Source organism: Mus caroli, chromosome 5 (genome assembly GCF_900094665.2).
Source record: "Mus caroli chromosome 5, CAROLI_EIJ_v1.1, whole genome shotgun sequence".
In the NCBI taxonomy this organism is placed as follows: Eukaryota; Metazoa; Chordata; class Mammalia; order Rodentia; family Muridae; genus Mus; species Mus caroli.
The window spans coordinates 23,168,642-23,188,558 of record NC_034574.1 but is presented as its reverse complement, the minus strand read 5'-3'; the positions used below and the strand labels follow the sequence as shown (position 1 = coordinate 23,188,558).

General features: G+C 45.4%; 1 long non-coding RNA gene across 1 annotated transcript in view; it reads right to left on the bottom strand.

Annotated features, from left to right (window-relative positions):
• LOC110294613 overlaps positions 1-19,917 on the bottom strand; it is a 444,128-nt gene that overhangs the window by 337,742 nt on the left and 86,469 nt on the right. Inside the window, exon 2 of the long non-coding RNA XR_002377956.1 lies at positions 5,550-5,683. This is a non-coding gene — a long non-coding RNA (uncharacterized LOC110294613). The remainder of the gene's footprint in view (positions 1-5,549; positions 5,684-19,917) is intronic.

The following is a 19,917-nucleotide window of genomic DNA, read 5'->3' as shown; positions in this document are numbered from 1 at the left end:
GCCCATGACCATCGAAGCCTAGGAATCAAAACAGCAAGAGGACCCAAGGACAGATCCAAAGAAGGACCAAACTCACTCCAAGAATGGACCCAAAGAACTGCCTGTGTGAGTTGTGGAGTTGGTCTGGTCTTGCATAGTCCAGAATCCGAATCCACAAAATTGACCAGACTTGAAAACATGGGGGGAAACTATGCAGACCAAAAATAGGCTGCTTTTCTTGCCATTGTTCTCTAAACAAACGATTAGACTATACTTTATATGACACTTGAATCATATCTGGCATCACAGGCAAGCTAGAAATCACTTTAGTATATGAGGATGTGTGTGCTCTTTGATGAGATCTACAGACTTTGGTGTTCATGAGGATCCTGGGACGAATCCTTTAGCAGATCCCATGGCACAGCTTTTAGGAAGACTCTGTGGCCCAGTGAGTGAGGAGTCTGTGTTGTTTCTTATTGCTGCTTTAAGATGCCCATAGGAACTTACTAGCTTAGAGCATGAATTAATTGCCATGCAGGCCCAGAGTTAGTCTGTCATGGACAAGGTCAGAGTGTCAGTGCTGCTTCCTCCTACAGGCTGCAGGAGGACATCCCTGCTCCCCATCCCCTTAAGGGTCCAAAGTCACCTGCTGGCCATTCTGCATTTTCTGATCTCTTCTGTCTTCAAAACAATGAATTTCTCTGATGCTCACCATATCCTGTTTCGTGTTTCTCTTTCTTTCAGTCCATGCTAATTACCAGCATGGGCTTCTCCCACAATCACCTGATGAGTAGCCCTAAGTCCTCTCTGTCACACAGACCAACAGAGATGGAGACTCACTAGGCTTCTTGCACTGGAATGTCGCCTGACCTTGGAGGATGTCTGCAATAAGACTCCATGATCTCCTCATTCTTGCATCTTTCTTGCCTTTAAAACCAGTACAATGTAGACTGTGTTACCAAGGTCTGCTTCCCTGAAGACAACACAAGCCGCATGCTGCTCCAGCTGGCCTTTCCCCTAGGCTCTTTTAGTTTTTTGCCCCAAGGCCACTCAAGAGCTCTGTCTTCTGCCTCTTTGGAACCTGTTCAGAACAGCTCTCAGCAGGAGCTCAAGCTAAGATCCACAGTGCAGGGGTTCCACCCACCCTTGCTACTCAGGAAAAGGATAACTGCTCCTTGTGGTGAGGAGGGAGTGCCAAATGGTATCAGTGTGGTCTGTGCACTGTTGGCTTGCTATCTGGGCCCACCTCTCCTGATAAATTCTGGATGTCAGAGATGAAGGCATATTGAAGATGAAGGAGACTTTCCAAGTGCCAGAGCTTGATGCACTCTGCATCCATGAGCCTGTGAGGCTGACTCTGTGCAGGCCATTAAACAGACAAGAAAGATAAAGCCAGACAAAACTGGAGTGTCTAAATCCAAGTTGCTGCTGTGCCCCAAGCTTCTGAAAGGGCAGCAGTTACCTAGGTAACTTGTAAAGGAAGGCCACTCTCTACATCCATCACCTTCCTACTGGTTACTAAGGTGACAGCTGGGAAATGCACTCAGATAACATAGAGGCAGAAGAATGTATTATTTCTTTTAAGGGAAAGAAGTCCTTGTTATCAGCCCTCCAGTTTGACTGTTCCTCTACGCTGTGCAGTTTCTCTCAGCCACCAAGCCGCCTTCTGTGTGTAGGTAGTCTGCCACATTCTCCCTTCCCTTATGACACTCCTGCAAGGCAGCCATGCTGCCATGTTGCATGGGGGTGTGACTTTACTCAGTCTTCTGTCACCTCCTTGGGGATTTCCACAAACAGCCTCAGGAGCAGCTGCACCAGGAAAGGCCAGATGGAGGAGATCCTCCTCCCCGGGGAACCACAACACACCTCTAGACAAAAGAGTGGGGTGAACAGCTACTACCTCACCCAATCCGCATACCCTGACCCTCTCTACTCCCAGTGCATTAGAGAAGAAAGCAGGTGGTAGCCTTACAGGGTCAACAGGGTGGGAGCCAGCCAGCTAACGCAGCCTGGGATCCGCCTATGGACAGACACCATCCACTGTGCTATGTGCTATGTGCTATGTGCTATGTGCTATGTGCTATGTGCTATGTGCTATGTGCTATGTGCTGGCTCCTCGGGTGCACATTCCCAACAGCAGCTTAGGGGTTTGCCTGCCATGCATTGTGATTTAGACTCCTACAGGCTTTGAATGGGACAGATAGCAAAGCTGAGCATTGAAAAAAGCTGGCACATGGGACTCACATTGTGCTGGGAGAAAGTAGGCTTCCATACTCAGACCTTCCAAGCAGTCCTCGGCCAGAAGGTCACCCAGCAGTATGACTAAGCCAAGGCAAATATGGGTGAGCTATAAGTCTCCGGGAAATGAAGATCCCTTTGTTGTCCAGCCTGGAAGGTCACATGCTGCCATTTGAGATTGCCTAGACAAGCAGAGTATCCACCCCTACAAAGGTGACAGCACTGGGGACCTAAGTCAGCATTGCTGCCATCGACTAAGAATGCAGCATTGAGCAAAGGCACAGCATCCTATCACACACAAATGCCATTGTGATCACAATGGCCTACAATAAAGAGGTGCTTGTTTGAAAGGCCACAGACCAAGCTGGCCTAGAAGGACAAGTGGCCCCAGCAAAGTACCAGGCCCTTGACTTCACCAAGCTGCTGACCCTCAGCTTCTCCATAGTGAGTAAGGTGCAGACCATTTCCTTGTGCAAGACACTTGTGTTCTACTGTGGCTGAGCATATTGACTTGACAGACAAGCAGCCAGGTTCCAGAAGACTGGTCACTGTATGTCCCTCAGTCAATCACCACACAGCCTTGTTCATTTCAGGGGCAGGGAGCCATAGAGAGACAAAGAGACACAGACATCTGTTTGTAGAGACCTTACTGGATGCATGTTGTTGCAGTTCAGTCACAAGCCTGAATGGGGCAAATCCCATGGATCTGTGTTGTCCATTGTACTTCATGGCAGCAGCCTTATGCTTAGAGACACTGGGTGGAATTTGAACTTGTGCCAGGGCCATTGACAGCAAAATCACCAAGGAAAGGACAAAATGCACGAATAATGATACCACACAGACCTGGACAAGTATGCTTATCTTCAGTGTGAGCAAAGGCAAGAAGTCAGGGCATCTGAAACTTTGTCCCACCACAGCTAGGATCACATGTGCCTGTCACTGGAATTTTCCAGCACTCTGTACCTGAAAATCTTCTCAAAGGTACTGGCTTATAGACTGAGGAAATATTTGGAGAGGTAGGTGCGTTCACTGAGGCCCTTGTCTCTATGGCTTTGAGTTGAAAGTATAATGTAACTCTATCAGGGCATCTGAGCCCTTCATGATATTCCAAGTGTAGAGAAAGATTCCTTCTGCCCCTCTGGAGTCAAGGGTTATAGCAACACAAAAGCATGGGATATGGGCCTGACAAGATGTTTGGGAGAAGTTAGGAGAGGGCAAAGTCTTTGTTTGCAAGCCTGGATCAGCAATGTTGAAAACAAAGCTGTCAGGTCAGGATGCCTAGCCATAGCAGGACACAAGTGTCTTGCACGAGGAAACAGGCAACATCTTACCCACTACAGAGAAGCTAAGGGACAGTTGCCTAAGCCAACTGTTCAAACCTATCACCTAGAACCAAGACTTCTGCTGGTCTTTGTGTCATTGGTCTGGCAAAGGCCCTCTCTTTGTTTAGCAAGGAGTCTTACTCACCAATATGGTCAGATGTTTGAATCAAACCATACCACAGGCTGAGTGGGTGTTCGGTAAACCCTGATAAGAGGGCAACCATATTTTGGTGTTCTGGGTCTGCCTGGCAGGCTGAGGTGACATGGCCCCTCCCAATGGACTGGTTGGCAAACATCTGCTCCCAAAGCCCAGACAACCTGGAATTCAGACACTATAGGCTCCCAGTACTATGAAACCTGTAGGTAAGTCAGCCAAGTCCTAGGGAGAAAAGTCTAGACTGGAGCAGCATGTGGGTGATGTCTCTGTTACTGTGACATTTAGTTCTGGGGAAGGTTCTGAATCTCTATTTCACACACCTTACAAGAAAGAAGATGTCCACTGCTAACTCTCAGATGCTAACAGTCATGTGTGAGAAACAAACAACTCTTCAAGGAAAGTCTTTCAACTGACTCATCTTCTGGACACTCTGTGGTTTGGCTACATGTCTCATTGCTGTGACCAAATACCTGACAGAAGGAATTCAGGAGACAAAGGGTTCATTTGGCATCTATACCATCATGGCTGAAAAGGTACAAAGGCAAGAGCATGAGGCACCCAGTCACAATGAATTCAGTCAGGAACATAGTGAAACAGGAAGGGAGACAAGGAAGATGCCCAACCTCAGTGGCTCAGGTCCTCTAGCTAGGTCCCATATTAAGGCCAGCACCCATCAGGAAACCTAACATTGTAACAGAAACCTACCACATCCAAACCACATCATGAAAAGAGGTGGCCTTTCTAGGGAGAACACAGTACTCAGCTCCCATGTAAGCAGAGACAACCTCCTAAGCATAAGTTTTCTAACTGCCAAGTGAACATGTACACGGCAGATGACAGGGATGGTGGAATGACTGCTGGTACCCAGAGCCCTAGCCACCATCACAAAAGTCAAGCTGTGCCACCTTGGGGTTTCTGCACTTGGTAAACAGCAGTATGTTCTGCACAACACAAGACTGGGCTCTCCCTTTCAAGCTACACTTGTCAATTTCCTATGAAATAACACACCAGGCATTTTTGAGCCAGTGAGACTGTATGGCCAAGTGCAGGATGGGGCTAGCTAGGCACAGATGACAAAGGTGGTAAGAAGTTGGGAACCCCAGTCAGAAACAAGCTCCTATGTAGTTTCCTGGAGCCCTAGACTCAGAGAGACTAGACTGGTCCATCTCTAGATTGCACAGGTCAAGGGAAGCTAGACTAGGGAAACTTCTTTGCCTCTTCTAGTCTTGTGTCTGTCTAGGGTAACACACCAGAAAATGCTGTCAAGGAGAGCAGAGGGTCTGTGTTTTATTGTTACTTATCAGGGACAGTCCCTTTGAACTCTTTAGAAACAATCTGGCCATGAAGCAGAGGTTACAGCAAAAATAGAGAAGGCCATTATAGAAATAAAAATCAAAACCACAGTAGATACACCATACTATCACAATAACTGTATCAAATATGTATGGTGACCACTGTTGGCAAGGATATGACTAAGAAGAATCTCTTACACTATTGGTGGGAGTGAAACTAACACTAGCAATGTGGACTGTCATGGAAATACTTCCGTCTCTCTCCTAAGCATACCTAAGGGACAACTGTCTACCTATGCTCTCTGGAGCATTATAAGCTAATTGCAAGAAATGTAGACATGTCTGTTGACAGATGAGCAAAATAAAGTGTGGAAATTACACACACTAGATTATGCACCAGTGAATGGATGAAATCCTGTCATTTGCCGCAATACTAGTGGAAATAAGGAACATGATGCTAAACACAATAAGCCACACACAGAAATAGATCTTGTGTGCTTGTCTCTTCTGTGGACACTACATCAGTTGATCTCATAAAGTTGAAAATAGAATGACACTTACCACATCCTAAGGCAGAGATGGGAGAACTCAGCCAAGGAGGACTATGTTTTAGATGAGAAGAGGAAGACCTGCTGGGCATCAGTGCATTCTGTGTGTTTCAGGCATGACTCTGGTGTATAATGGTATGTAGAACACTGCAAGACACTTAGAACAGAGAATGGTTACTAAAGGTTATAGAAATGCTAATTATCGTGATTTGATCCTCAAATGTTTTCATACACCAAAACTTGTCTCTTAAGTGCATAAAAACATTATAAAATAATAATAAAAAAATAATAGAAGTCAGCCACCCTCATTGCTGCCACCACAAGCACATTCATCTCCTAGACCTCCTCAGCACTGAAAACTTCTCCTTCTCCCTTCTTCCTTCTCCCCATCTTCTCCTTCTCCTCCTCTTTCTCCTCCCCTTCCTCCTCTTCCTCCTCCTCCACTACAACCTTCCTACGATCAGTGCGTCTTGCAAGTAACCCCAAATCTGGCCTAAATGTAGGTGTCTCTTGCCCTTCTAGAATGTGCTCTTGAGTACAGAATGACTTAGTCCATTGTGCCCACATGGATGCTGTAGAAAGTTTCCACACAGTGGAGAAAGCTCTAGATTAAGCACCCCTCTTTTGGAAGAACCATCTGGAAAGGTCATGTGCCAGGCCACTGGAGATCACTCAAGCCTCACAGGCCCAGCAGCTCTTCCTGAGAACCCGTTGTGCTACATGGGGACAACTCTGTTGCAGCCCATTTCTGCAGCGCGTCCTTGGGCCAGCACTCCCCTCTCACATTCCTCAGTCTTTGCTGGTGCACTTTCATGTTTGCCTAACTCCAAGGCCTTCCTCCCGCCCCTCTTGGCTTTGTCTTAAGGGTTCCCAGAAGGTCAACTTCCCTTGCCCTCCCCCACCTCTCCAGTGGAGTAGGCACAACCCCACTGATAACACATCCTTCTATGTTAGCACAGCTCCAGGGGCAAAGAGCAAAGGCTTAACCACCCAAACAACTCTCGGTGAGCAAACTCTGCACTAAAGACATTCAGGGGCCAAAGACCTTCCAGGCTCAGAGCCACTCATTGAGGAGTGGAGATAAAACAGCCAGTCCGGGTCTCAGCCACTGCATGGGGTTCTTTGTATCTCACTGTTGGCCCCAGAAAGGCCCCTTTATAGAGGGCCAGGGCTGTATTAAAGGCAAGGAAAAAAATGTCTCTCAGCCCCCAAAAGTAAACCACTCATGAATGTACAGCTTTGAGAATTTTACAGGGGGATTTACTTCCTTCTTATCTCCACAGAGGAAGGGAAGGCAAGGCTTGGGCAGGCAGACAGGTGCTGCATTCCTCAGAGAAGCAGGTGGGGAGTCTGTGGTAGCACTGGTGTAGAGCCGCCTCCCACCATGCAGCTGCAGTCAGTAAACAGGCGCGGCAGGGACATTGGAGCCAGAGGTGGATCTCTCACCACTGCTTGCTACCAGGTATTACCCACTGATTCTGAAAAATCACATTCTCCATCATTCAGTGGAGATGGGGTGATATGGACATCATAAGCCTAAAATGAGACTACAAGTGTTTACAAAATTCTTAGCCCTGAAAGAAGTTCCCAATAAATCTTCAATGCACTCCAAGGCTCTCTAGTGAAAAAGGTCAAGAACAAATCCCAACCTGTCCTGTAATCTGAGACTAAGAACACTGGACTGTAAAGCATCCCAGGATACAAGACTTTTATGATGAAACCACAAGATCCAGGAAAACCAGGATGAGTGGGCTGCTCCCCTTGGCATGGGCATTTAAGCTTCCAAAATTCTATTTTGGGAAAAAATGACCTCATGGAGGCTCAAGGAAGAAGTCTATGATGCCACCCTGCTGGGAGCCACCTCCCAACCAGGCACACAGGTCAGAGGCCATGTGGTAAGGCAAGCCTTTGTAAGTGTCCCTCCTCACTGAGTAAGAGCTTCCCTATTGAGGGGCAGGCCATTTGGGTTGCTTGGTGACTGATGCTACACCCACTCCTTAGCTCCCAGGGCTCAGCAATGATACTATCCAAGGACAATCAGTGGCATACCACCTACAAGGGACTGTATCTCAGACCTTGAAGATCTTCAAGAAAGTACCACACCAGGGTTTGCATTATGTAGATCCTAGACAGAGCAGAACATGTGTTCCTTCCTGGGTGACAAGCAATTGTCAGCAATTGCATTTCTCATGCAGATGATCTCTACCTTATTATGACTTTTGGCTTCTTAGCCCAATTGTAGTGAATGTGTGTATTTGACGGAAACAATTCTTCAAATTTTGAGCTTGCACCCCTGATCCTTGGGGTTGAGAGTAGCTGCCAAGGCTCTCATTGAGCCCTGGGGTCACCAGAGAGACTAGATTGTCCTGTGTTTTCACAGCCATGCTGTGCTGTGAGCAGACTCTGTATTCCAGCTTGCTGCAGGTTTAGCAGCATGCTGATCTATGATAAAGAACATCTATATTATAAAATGTGTCCTTAAAAGCAAAAGCAGAAGCCAAGATACTTTCTCAATGGTCTCTGGCAGACACTTTCCTCTGCTTCAGCTAAGTTAACTGGGCAGATGGTGGACTTCACTTTAAAAGGTAAAAATCAAAGGTTTATTTTTCTAAGGTTTGTGGGTTGAGATTGGAATAGAAACTTGGCTTTAGAGGGTAAGAGAGTCTTTATGAGTGAGGCAGACAGTGCTTCAGCTGCTTCCAGCACACCCTGCTGTCCGGAGGAAGGAAAAGGAGGCTTGGAGATGTCCCAGACCATGCCTGGGCACTTTGCATGTTTCAGATATTCAGGGGTATGTGTTCTCACAGGGGTATAAGATAATACATCTCTGCCTCTTGTGAGCTAGTGGAAAATGGGACTCCTTGCTTGTAGCATGACTGGTAGAAAACAGGACTTTCCCCTTACACCATGGCTAGTGGATAATAGGACTCCCAGCCTCTCCCAAGGCTCGTGGGAATGGAAACTGTCCAGACTGTCATGAAAATAACTTAGTAATTCTTCAGAAGTTAAATCTGTAGTTACCATAGACCTACAATTTCATTTCTAAATCTATACATAAGGGAAATAAAACTTATGTTCACAAAAAAATGTACATGAAACTTACAAACACAGTTGCATTACTCATAAAAGTCAAAGAAGACAACAATTTAAACATCATATCACTTCTTGGCCTTTTGGCTAAGATCAAGTGTAAACATCATTATGTGATAAATAGGCAAGTTAAACACGGTGTATTCATGAAGTGTTCTTCACTATGTTCATCATTCTTGCAACTGTCAGAAGCACCCTAAGAGAAGGAGGATTTGTTTCATGGTTTGAGAGATATCTGTCCATCACAGCAGAGAAGGCATGGCAGTGGAAGAGGGTGAGACCAGGGCTTGCAACACAACATCTTCACATCTTGGTGGATCATAAAATTGGGTAGGGCCACAACACTCAACAAGCCACTCCCACACAGTGACCCACTTATAGTAGATACTTCCACGGCCTCTGCTGGAGTCCAGGTGTTCAACCACATGAGCCATCTCTAAAGAACCTCTCTGATCCAGGCCATCACACCACAGAAAGGAATGAAATACTGAAGCATGCCACAAGAAGATGGAGGAACTGCAAAGCACCACACTGAGAATGAAGCTTGCCGCATCCAGTGTAGCTTTACCCAAGCACATGAGGCCTCCCTTGCAGGAGAGACCATGAAGACAGAAACCTGTTGAGGTTTAGTCTGTTGCTTTGTATTGTATTATATCCTGAGATTGAACACACACACACACACACACACACACACACACACACACACACCAAACACTGGCCCAAGATCTTGTTCCCTGAGGAACAAGGAGAGCCTCATATATATTAAGTGATGGTCTGTAAGTTTAGCCCCCAAGTTATCCCTGATTGGTCAATAAAGACATCTACAGCCTGTAGCTGGACAGAAGAGGGTTAGGCAATTTTTGGTACCTGGGACTGAGGGTCTGAGTCACAGAGAACAAGAAGAAGGAGAGAAGAGAGAGGAGGAAGAAGATGTCTTGGGGTGGGTGAATTGTAAAAACATGGCCATGAGGGCTGGCCAGTTGGAGTAAGAGTTGCCCAGATGGAGCATGACCAGTTATAACTTGGGGTTATTGATAGGGAAGTAGACATAATAGCTTAGAGAGCAGATATCTGCCCAGCTCTGGTGCTATTAAGGCTTATTATAAATATAAAAGGTTTGTGTCTTTTATTTGGGAACTGAATGATCCAAGGTGAGGTAGAAACCTCTGATTAATATTTCCACAACAGAAATTAGATTCCCTGAAACAGGGGAGGGAAAAGTGGCTATGGCCACTAGTGGCTATGGGGTTTCTTTAGAGGTGGTGAAAATGGGTAAGAATTAGTAGTGATGATGACCCATCCCTCTGCAGACAACACAAAAAACCCACTGAGTTACATACTAGAAAATGGATAGTGAACTATATGTATCTCTATTGAAAAACACAAAGAAAATAAACCAGGTGCTGGGGAGGTATCTTAGTCACACAAGCTCAGGGACTTGGGCTTGAGTTTGATCCGAGAAGCCATGTAGTCCTGGCTCTGGAGAAGCAGACAGGAGGATCCCTGGGCTGCCATCCTGCCTGACTGGTGAGCTCCAGGTCCAATGAGAGAACTCTGTCTCACAAAGCAAAGTGGATGGCCCCTGAGACAAATCCTGAGATTGACCACACACACACATACACCCACATACACACACACATACACATACCACATAAGCATGTGCACCTACATACAAAGGTGTACTCACACACTTTAATTATTACTTAATTAACTATTAACTAATAATTGATTAATACAAATCAATAAAAGTCAAAGTAATTTCATTTCAGTCTGGGAGGCTCTTCTAGTGACCTGTCTATAAAGACCAAGTTAGGTTCCTGCACAGCTCTTTCCATATTTGTTGAAGGTTGTATTTTTCCTTGGTGTTTATTTCCCTATAGGCTTGGAGATCTAGACTATCTGTAGAGCCATTAGTTCATGCTTTGTCTATCACCTCCCCAGGTCATGCTTCTTCAGTGTTCCCTAATCACGAGTGAATGGCTAAGTGGGTGGATGAGTGAATGCATGAATGGGTAGATGGTGTGTGGGTGAATTGATGGATATGTGGATGGAGAGATGTATGGATGGGCAGATGGAGGGATATGTGGATAAATAAATGTAGAGATTATATGTGAGGGCGATGGATGAGTGGATATGTGGATAGGGGTGACTGGTGGGTGGGTATATAAGGTAGTAATTAGCATGAATGCATAATTATTTGGTTAGACATGTGGGTGTGTAGATAAGTCAGTTAGTCAATGAATGAATGAGTAGATATATAGATAGAAGAATGGATAGATGGATGACAGCTGAATAGATAGGTAAGTGGATAGGTGGGTGGATAGACAGATGAATAGGTAAGTTAGTTGTTAGGTGAATGACTATATTGACGGATGGACAAATGGATGGATAGGTGATACGGGTGGTTGGGTGAGTAGACAGAAATGTTGGGTGGGTGGGTAGTAGATAGATATGTTGGGTGCTTGGGTGGGTATAGGTAGGTGGGGGAGGAGATGCATATGTGTGGGTAAGCAGGTTGGTGCGTGGATGTAGGATGGATGAATGGGTAGGTAGGTGAGTAGATGAAGGGATGAATGGTGAATGAGGAGCCCATGCCACTCTTCCCCCAGAGAACTTCACCATAGAAGAAATCAAGACATACATACCTCAGGACTCGCACACCCCAGGTCAGAAATGAAGGGTAGACATTACTGAATATATAGAAAGACCGCACTTCCTTCTATGTTTCACACTAACCAGTTACTTGCCTCCCACTCCCCACAGATCCAGGTATTGGGAGCTGTGTGGCTGAGTTAGGTGCAGAACTGGGCACCATCTTCCTAAAATGCTCATCCTTTCCTCACAGTATAAACTGGTATGTTCTACTCTTGTTCCACTGTAGAGGCAAGCAAATGGTTTCAGGAGTGTTCACTTTGAAAAGGATTCCTTCCTGACTCCATAATCATCTCCCTTCCGAGAAAAAGAGAAAGAAAAGCAGGAAGAGGAGGAGGGAGTGGGAGCAAGAAATCAAAAACACAGATGCAAACCTCACCATGCTCTAGGCAGAGTCATTGAAACAAAGCTGGGTGAACTCACAGCTTTGGAAGGCTGGGTGGTCAGCAATGAGTCAGGCCAACCAAGCTCTTTGTTATTTGTCCGTAACGGTAAGCTAGTGTGTGGCTCAAAGAAGAACAAAGCAGTTCTGTAAAGGGGCTACCATGCAGAGGGCTGAGCTGGGAACAGAACAGAAGGCAAAGTCCTCAAATGTGGGCTGGGGGTAAAGGCAGAAGTGCAAGGCCGTTAGAGCACATGCTCACAGTGGGATGCAAACAAAGAATGGGGACTCAGGCCCATGCAAGAGACTGTGTGTCCATCAACCCATGCAAGGTCAGGAGACTATGTGGCCATCACTGAGACTTTCTAGAGGGGAGGCCTTTGGGTTGAGAACCACCTTCAATCTACCACCTTCCAGGAACTTCATAGGCTCCATGTCCCTACCCGCTCCACTCTCCAGTCCTGACTTACATTCTGGCCTAGAGTACCTCTGCTGGGCACCTCTCTAGGGCACTGCCCTCCATCACTGGCCAGCTTCAGGTTGGGTCAGCCTGTTCTGTCCTCTGTACCTTTTCTAAGACATTGTCCCTACAGTCCTGGGGAAGAAGACATCTGTCCACTTTCCAGGTGATGGACTAAGGACCATACATTTGTGAGGCCTTGTCTTCTGCCATTAATGCTGAACTACCAAGCACACCTGGCAAAGTCCCTGCCATCCTTTAGAGCCCAGTGGCCCTCATGGAACAGGTACCCAGATGCTTCTGAGGTCCCATGGTCCAGAGTAGATTTCTGCCTGAATGTTTTCTGCCCTATGCCAGCTCCCAGGCCAAGCAGCTGTTCTGACCTATGACTCAGGTAAGCTTCACAAATGAGACCCAACTTTTGCAGCCTTTCGTTACTAAATGAAAGGTCTTTCTGAATGTACTGTAAGCCTGCAATTTTTGTTGTCCATGTGACTGAATTTAGGATCACCTAAGACCCACACTTCTGGGTGTGTCTGTGAGGGTGTTTCCAGAGAGGACTTACCAAAAAAAGACCCACCCTGAATGTGGGCAGTGTCTTCCAACAGCGCCCAGATATAAAGAGATGTCCAGCAGAGCAGCACGCACCTGCCTGTTTGCCCTTCTTCCTGAGTGAGTATATCTACCCGGCTGCTGCTGCACTTTGCTGACAACAGACTCCTGCTCCTTCTAGTGAGGAGTCAGTGCCCCTGATTCTCCAGGTAGCTCTAGGCCTTCAGTATCTGATTAGGACTCCTCAGGTGTCCAGCTTTGTAGACTGGGGAGCTACCAAATTCTCAGCCCTCCAGGGTGCAGATAGCCCTTGTAAGGCTACCTGGGTATCCCTACTATAGAAGATGCTGGAATTTACATGTATCCAATTGGTTGTTTTCTAGAGAACCCCAGCAAATACAACTTCCATTTGGAAACCCTCCTTGAGTAGGCAGATCCTGACTGGGCAGGCCTAGGAAAAAAACCCAGAGCCCCACCCCTTACAGACATGACTGCTTCCCTCCAGGCTTTCAGTACAAACTCATCACTGAAGGCTGCCACATGGCAAATGTGGAGCAGGACAGAGGTACACACCTAGACATTACCCTTTGGTGATGCTCCAGGCACAGACTCTGGAAGTCACCTGAACTTACTAGACTCACTTTTCTACATGTCCTTATAGGGCCATGCACCCCCAACCCCAAGGACAAGCAGGAGGACTTGAAAGGGGCGGGTACTGTATGCATTCTTGCTTCACAAATCAGAATTCCTTCACTGTGTGTCCCTGCTTCCTACTCACACCCATGGCTGGGACACATGCAAGCCACCTTACTCCCAAGGACCCCTGCTGACACCACTTTCCCTCAGCTGAGTGCCTCAGCTCTGACTCCTCATCCTATCACCTGAGACTAACACTCTCAGCTCTGGGCTGTTAACTGCTCACCTGTCTCATCCTCCCAACTAAACTAGAAAGGAATAGTAACATCATGTATGGGACATGTCAACAGCTTAGGGAGGGCTCTAAAAGCTTTATTCTTGACAAAGGAGCTAAAACTATCCAGTGGAAAAGACAGCATTTTTAACAAATGGTGCTGGTCCAATTGGCGGTCAGCATGTAGAAAAATGCAAATCGACCCATTCTTATCTTCTTGTACAAAGCTCAAGTCTAAGTGGATCAAGGAACTCCACATAAAACCAGAGACACTGAAACTTATAGAGGAGAAAGTGGGAAAGAGCCTCGAAAACATGGACACGGGGAAAATTCCTGAACAGAACAACAATGGCTTATGCTCTAAGATCAAGAATAAACAATTGGGACCTCATAAAATTGCAAAGCTCTGCAAGGCAAAGGACACTGTCCATAGGACAAAAAGGCAACCAACAGATTGGGAAAAGATCTTTACCAATCCTACATTAATATCCAATATATACAAAGAACTCAAGAAATTAGACTCCTGGGAATCAAATAACCTATTAAAAATGGGGTAAAGAGCTAAACAAAGAATTTTGACTGAGGAATATCGAATGGCTGAGAAGCACTAAAGAAATGTTCAGCATCCTTAGTCATCAGGGAAATGCAAATCAAAACTACCCTGAGATTCCACCCCACACCAGTCAGAATGGCTAAGATCAAAAACTCAGGTGACAACAGATGCTGGCGAGGATGTGGAGAAAGAGGAACACTCCTCCATTGCTGGTGGGACTGCAAGCTGGTACAACCACTCTGGAAATCAGTCTGGCAGTTCCTCAGAAAACTGGACATAGTATTACCTGGGGACCCAAAAGATGCTCCAACATATAGCAAGGACACATACTCCACTATATTCATAGCAGCTTTATTTATATTAGCCAGAAACTGGAAAGAATCCAGATGTCCTTCAACAGAGGAATGGATACAGAAAATGTGGTACATTTATACAATGGAGTACTACTTAGCTATTAAAAATGATGAATTCATGAAATTCTTAGGCAAATGGATGGAACTAGAAAATATCATCCTGAGTGAGAGAAGATAATCACAAAAGAACACACATGTTATGCACTCACTGATAAGTGGATATTAGCCCAAAAGCTCCAAATACTCAAGATACAATTCACAAACTACATGAAGTTCAAGAATAAGGAGAACCAAAGTATGGGTGCTTCTCTCCTTCTTAGAAGGAAAACAAAATACTCATGGGAGCAAATATGGAGATAAAGTGTAGAGCAGAGACTGGAGGAAAGGCCATCCAGAGACTGTCCCACCTGGGGATTCATCCCATGTACAGTTACCAAACCCAAACACTATTGTGGATGCCAACAAGTGCATGCCAACAGGAGCCTGATATAGCTGTCTCCTGAGAGGCCCTGCCAGAGTCTTACAAATACAGAGGTTGGATGCTCACAGCCAACCATTGGACTGAGTGCAGGATCCCCAGCAGAGGACTTAGAAAAAATACTGAAGGAATTGAAGGGGTTTGCAACCCCACAGGAAGAACAACAATATCAACCAACCAGACCCACACACACACCCCAGAGTTCCCAGGGACTAAGCCACCAACCAAGGAGTACACATGGCTCCAGCTGCACATGTAGCAGATGATGGCATCAGTGGGAGGAGAGGTCCTTGGTCCTATGAATCAAGGGGGGGAGGGGGAGATGGGGAGTGGGTGGGTGAGTGGAGGAACATCCTCATAGAAGCAGGGGAAGAGAGGGTGGGAGAGGGGGTTTCTTGGGGGGGGGACCAGGAAAGAGTATAACAAATAAAGAAAATATCCAATAAAAATAATATTAATAAAATAAATATTGAAATGAAACAACATTCTTTAAAAAACAAAGCTTTATTCACCTCTGATGTGCAAGCCAACATCAGTAGCACACCCAGGGACATCAGTGGCACCCCCAGGAAGGAGGGCTTGGCCTTACTCCAGGGTACTGGGGAAGATATTCTGACCATGACAATGCTGCATAAAATTTGATCTGACTTTAAACAAATTTGTGGTCCACTGAGGCCTTGCCTTCTTAGAAATGGATGAGTGTCATTTGCCAGAAAAGAGATTTAGAAATGTGTGCTACTGCTGCACCACACAGGCTCAGCAGCCTCAGTGGTGCGCAGGCGCAGTTGTGGCTGCCACACTGCAGCCATGCAAACACACAGGGGTCTCTGTGAGCAGTGCTCAATGGAGCCAGGATTTCAAATAACTGTAGCAGGTTCCTTTCTGCAAAGCCCCTCGTTGCTTCAGAGCTGAGGACATTGTGGTGAATGTTAGAGGAGGAGACCAAGCTTGTCTAATATGCACACTGGCTGCACACCCTTCAGAGGAACTAGCCTATGTGCTCTGGGTTGGCACCCATGTGCAAAGTTCAGTTGAACTGAGTGTCTCCTGGGATATGGAAGACCCTGTAGTCTCCTCACAGGGACTCCTTCCCACCTGGCTTTACAGCTAAGATGGTGGCACAGTCCCCAGGGACAAAGGCCAGGTCTATTCTGCAGTGGGAGGAGGGAGCCAGGGAGAGGCTAACCTTGTGTCCACTTGGGGTTGGTTCCCTAGATCTCAGTGACATCCACCTGCTGTCTGGCTATGACCTCCTTGGGACTATAGTTCTGGTCTGGGAACTTGACAAAGTGCAAGTGAGAGATAATAGTGAACAGTTCAAACTGAGTTGAAACCTCAGGGGACCTGACTCTAAAAAGATCATAAACTTTCCTCTTGCTGCTCTTCTCTGGAGGTGACTAAATCTCAGAGTTAGGGGGTAGCCACCAAATGCTATATTTATGGGATGCTCAAAATATAATCATTACTTCTAGGCCAATCTAAAAATTATCCTAGTGTATAACTTTTGCTGGGGACTACATTTAAGTGTCCATAAGATGTGATTATGGGGATGCTTTTGTGTGCATCCCCAAAGCCCACCTCAGCACCTGACAGTCATGGCCTAGTTATGGCCTACATGGTACAGCATCATTCCCGAGCACAGGGATGCTAGTATGACGGATCAGGGGCACATGATCTTGATACTCCATGGTGGCATTGCCCATCACCCTCAGGAACTATCTGACACACATGGAGAGTGCACAGAGGAAAGAGGAGAGAAATGCCTCTAGAATTGCAGATAAGGAGGCAGAGCCAGTCTCTTAACATGCCCACCGTGGTGGTGGGAGAGGTAGCCTTGGGAGTATCTCAGGAGACTTCCATTTAGGAGGGATCCCTGGTCCTTGTATCCAAGGCCAACAAGCTACCTGACTAGGGGTTTGACTGGCACCCTTTCCTCACCCTGAGAAATTAAGCTACTTAAAACCATACAGTGAACCACTCTGCAGTGGAATATATCTCATGGAGCTCCAGAAAACCTAAGCAGGACTGGGAAGGGGCTGGGATATATATAAGTAAGCTTTGAAGGGGACCCTATTTCCTATGTGGAAAACTGATATGTATCCTTGGAGCATCTCTCCTTCATACTTTAGCAACATTAAAAGATGGAAAACAAATAATAAATTGTATATGACAAACTGTAACAGTTCACACCAAATTCCACACTTGGGATCCACATTTGGGGTATACACTTTGAAGACCAGCTCTGAGGCAGATTCCACTGAGACCAAGGAAAATGTGTAGAGGAAACTGAAAAAAAGTCAGGCTGGTTGGCACAGCACAAGTGGCTGCGCTGTGGGCTTTATAGTCTATTCCAGAACATGTCACATTTTATCTTTAATAACTTATTCCCAAAAAAAGTAGCTTTTGGTTGCCCCCAAGTCTGCCATTCTTGATAAACAATGAAAATTTTACGTTCTTACTCCATAGGAAGTGTTCATCTCACAACGTTGGATTTTGAAGATTGCTTTTCCGTTGGTGTGATTATGGCACTCTGACCAAAAACCACTGAGTGAGGAAAAGCTTATCTCAGCTTACACCTTCAGATCACGGCCCATCACTGAGGGGAGACAAGGCAAGACTCTGAAAGCAGGGTAGCTTGCTAATGAGTGCATCATTACCTCTGACCAGGAAACTAGTTCACAACTGAGGAAAAGAGGAGGAACAGTGCTTGCTGACCTTCCCTCCCTCCCTCCCTCCCTCCCTCCCTCTCCACATCTGTCTCTCTCTCCCTCTCAGGTTCATGCTTAGTCAGCTCTTGATCAGCCCAGGACCACCTACCTACCCCTGGAATGGCACTGCCCACAGTGGGCTGGGCTTCTCTGCATCTATTAAAAATCAATCAGGTCTCTCACAGGCATGCTCACAGACCAACCTAGGCAATCCCTCAACTGAATCTCCAACTCTAAGCTGTCAAGTTGACAATTAAGGCCAATTAGGACAAGTGCTAGCATCTCTGTCACTTAAAGTCACATTACACAGGCTTTCCAGTTTGTTGAATGTTCATCAGTATTACAGTTGTGTTTTCCTAATGCATGGATGGGGTTCACTCCAGTGGTCCCCTATTTAGCTGTTTCTCCAATTTGTTCCAAGGTAAATTACACTGAAGAAAAGTTCAGTGTGTAACTTTTAATGATTTCCTCGGAATAAACTTCTATGATAAGCTTTATTGCCAGGCCAAATGATTTAAACATTAAGGATCTTGATTTAAAAAGTAATAGAATTACTTCTAGAAAACGGTAACAATTTGCTCATAGCTAAATGGGAGTGTCCGTGTCCCTCAGCTTCTGCCAGACATATTAGTGTGACCTCATTGTCTGCTGTCTGCCAATTTGATTGCTGGAAAAAAAAAGTATCTTTTTATTATTAAGGGTGAACATTTTGTTTTTCTTACCCACTTGTTTAATTTCTGGTAAATGTCAGATAGCAGTGTTTGTCTGTCTCCTTGGATGGTCAACATTTTCTTATTGGCTTCTGAGAGCTCTTTAAGATTTTTAATTTTTGTCTGTCATTAGTGAATTTTCGTCTAATACATTACATTTTCATCTTAATTTAGAAACTATTTTAATTTGCAAATATTTTAGTTTTAAAATAGGCTTACCAGCTGCGCCTCTCCGGAGCAAGATGGGATAAGCACATCAGAGTTCTCCCCTTTGATTTCTTCCACATGTGGAATTATTTAATCAACATGACATTGGTGCCCCTATGAGGACCTAAGAGGTCTAATATCTCTCTAGAAAATTGGTACCCAGGCTCCATTTCCCATCTGATAGATACAAAGTCTTCCTTTTGTTGAACATTAAATTATTACAACCCATTGAATCTGTTCTTCAGTTTTCATTTTATTACACACACACACACACACACACACACACACACACACTTACTTCCTTGGTTTTAGTGCAGTAAAGCAAATCATGAATTTCCATTTTTAAATTTTTTTGTTTTTATTAGGTATTTTCTTCATTTACATTTCCAGTGCTATCCCAAAACTCCCCCATACCCTCCCCCCCCACCTCCCCTACTCACCCATTTGCACTTCTTGGCCCTGGCATTCCCCTGTACTGGGGCATATAAAGTTTGCACGACCAATGGGCCTCTCTTTCCACTGATGGCTGACTAGGCCATCTTCTGATACATATGCAGCTAGAAACACGAGCTCCGGTGGGTACTGGTTAGTTCATATTGTTGTTCCACCTATAGGGTTGCAGATCGCTTTAGCTCCTTGGGTACTTTCTCTAGCTCCTCCATTTTTTAAAAATGTTATTACTGCCCTTTTTTAAATTTTCTCTAGTTTAAAATCACTTAGTTGAGTATGTGATTTTGGGTGGCACTAAATTATTTTTTTTTAATTACAGAAAAAAGTATATCTGTATGACATTAAATCTTTCCCTTTGTCTCCAATGGAGGAGCTAGAGAAAGGACCCAAGAAGCTGAAGGGGTTTGCAGCAACATAGGAGGAACAACAATATGAATTAACCAGTACCCCCAGAGCTCCCAGGGACTAAACCACCAACCAAAGAGTACACAAGAAGGGACTCAAGGCTTCAGCTGCATATGTAGCAGAGGATGGCCTTGTTGGACATCAATGGGAAGAAAGGCCCTTGGTCCTGTGAAGGCTCTATGCCGCAGTATAGGGGAATACCAGGACAGGGAAGCAGGAGTAGGTGGGTTGGTGAGCAGGGGGGGGGAATGAAATAGGGGGGTTTTCAGAGAGGAAATGAGGAAAGGAGATAAAATTTGAAATGTAAATAAAGAAAATATCTAATAAAAAAAAGAAAAGGCTTTCCCTTTAAAAAGCTGGTGTAGATATTTTTTCTTTTTTTTTTAATATTTTTATTACATATTTTCCTCAATTACATTTCCAATACTATCCCAAAAGTCCCCCATAGCGCCCCCCACTTCCCTACCCACC